This window comes from Oratosquilla oratoria, chromosome 21, assembly GCF_046742065.1.
Source record: "Oratosquilla oratoria isolate Oo_2021 chromosome 21, ASM4674206v1, whole genome shotgun sequence".
NCBI classification, from domain to species: Eukaryota; Metazoa; Arthropoda; class Malacostraca; order Stomatopoda; family Squillidae; genus Oratosquilla; species Oratosquilla oratoria.
The window spans coordinates 8,010,268-8,012,767 of NC_134797.1; positions in this window are offsets into that span (position 1 = coordinate 8,010,268).

Genomic DNA, 2,500 nt, shown 5'->3' on the forward strand with positions numbered 1-2,500 from the left:
AGTTTGTTCTCACGAGATTAATCACGATATAGTGTAACCAATCCTGGCCAAAGTAGTTCAGACCTCCTTTGAATATTCGTTTAGGCTACCTAGTTATTTTCATTACACCTGCCATTAGGTGAATTCATTTAAGTGAGGGGGATCTCCTTTAAAGCAAAATGATTAGCTGTTATGAAATTTTGGTTTCTAAATATTTCTCTTTATTTTGCATTTTAAAGAATAAACCAAATTTCATATTTAGTCGTAACAAAAATAGCACTTGGAAATATACTAGATTGCTATGATTATTTGTATAAAAAATCTATATATTTGTCCCCACATGATGGAAATGGTCAAACTCCAGAAATTCTAAAGAGAAAACTAATCCTGAATCATAAAGCTAATGCCACGCAGTTTCATTTCAAACAAAAAGAACAACAATATTTTGATTAATCCAATCGACTGGTTTGATGGTAAGATTCTCATGGGTTAGCTTAAGGCAAAGGTCAGAAGCCTACGTCAGGAGGCACTAATTAACTACGTCCTAAGTCATCATCCTTGTTTTTGCTATTTTCCTTAAACCCCGATTTCAAGGTATAATTCTTCTTTGTTGTTACACACAATTTATTTAATAAATCAAGGTTCTTTTCGGGTGGAGCTCTGTTCTTCACTCTGTGACGTCAAGTCACTGTCGCTTCACATTGCCAGGACAGGACAAGAACACACAATCAACAAAACCTGAGGCGGCTGGAAAGGTCTTCACGTCACCCCCCCCCTCTCTCTCTCTCCCTTTCTCTTTCTCTCTTTTACAAACTCTCTCACACACTCTCTCTCCCTCCCCCTCCTCTCTCTCTCTCTCTCTCTCCCTCCCCCTCTTTCTCTTTATATAAGAGTTACACGGTCTAACGGGGTATTTGGGGTCTAACCAACGTGTTCGACAACCAAATACCCCGTTCACATGTTCACACATTACTTTAACACGTGTCTGTCGAACCGTATTCGACGAACCGTTAGTACATGTAAACCCCCGTCTAACAGGTAGCTTGGAAGTATTCCTGCACCTATAACCTCAGCCCATGTGGCACGGTAAGTCGTATTTCATGTTCCACGAAGTATCTTTTCATGAAAGCCATCCAAAAAGTATGGTATTTGTTATGACAGTTTGATTAAACTTGTCATAGGATTCTTTGTCTTCTATTTCTCAAGGAATGCAGACAGATGACCTTGGTGGAACCATCAGAGGGGCAATGGAGCGGCAGACAACGATAATGGATTCTGCCACGTGAGCGAGATCACAAAGGTTCTTCAGGGGAAGCATAGTCATGGGTGAAGTGTATGTGTCCAAGTCTTGCTACAAGCTTGGTACTTGCGGCGGTGACCACTACCCTTACGATCCTTATTACGTGGGTCTATTGTAATCTAAGCACGCTTTTCTACGTCTATGGTAAATATCGCCATGATTTGAAAACCTGGTTGCACAAGGTGGCAAGTGGCAATATTGGTCGTCTCCACATGGCACACAAGCTACAGTTCCTCTGGAACCCTGACGAGCCCTGCACCACCAAATACAAGCGGTACACGTTTTATAAGTCTTTACCAGAGGCAGAAGAAGAACAAGGAAGACGCGGAAGAAGCGGACGAGATCCCTGAGGCCAAAATGAAAAAGGGACCGTTTTCGCAGTGTCGGAGAGCCACCACGATTGAATGGATCCTTGACACTTCCTAGATCAGTTCTAGATTACTTCATCCCAACTGACTATAAGTTCATATTTTGCCACTGATTATCGTCCCGATCAGTCAACGAGAGAAGGCAAGTGCTAAAACGTCTACTCCAACCAGGAATCACCGTATTCCCATAAAAGATAACTCGTCTTGATTAAAGAACTGTTTGTAAATAACAAAGTTTACAGGAATGCATGCACAGGAGGGGGCCCAACATACAATAGGCAAACGTATATATAGAAAGAGCAAAGGAGAATTTGTAAGAGAGAAAACATTCCCAAAAAGAATTTAAAAATGGAATAAGAACTAAGAAAGGCAATACAAAAACAACACACTAACAAAGTCAAAAGAGAAAATCAGAAATGGTAGAAGAGATAAAACCAAGAACAGACTAAAACAAAGGACAGAATGTACAAGAGAAAACATTTGAAGAAATAATTTCAAAAGGAAACGAAAATAAAAAAGAGGAGGGGGTGAGAGGAGTACGAAAATAGGACACAAGAAAATTCGCAAAAGAAAAACAGAAATGTCAGAAAAATGTCTATTAAAACCAAAACATGTAGAGACTCGTTGACCTTTCCCGCAGCTAAAAACTTTACTGGAAAACTGGAAAAAAAGTCCCTTTTCCAGAGGACCCGACCTCCCTGCCTTGGAAAAAAAAAATACATATGAAAATCCGGAGTCACAAACGCACATGTGAATTGCACTTAGTATTGACGATGTAGTCATACAAAACCTCTTTGTATCGTTAGTTAACCCATCAGAGACGATATGATATCCCTGCACCTCTGAATAAACG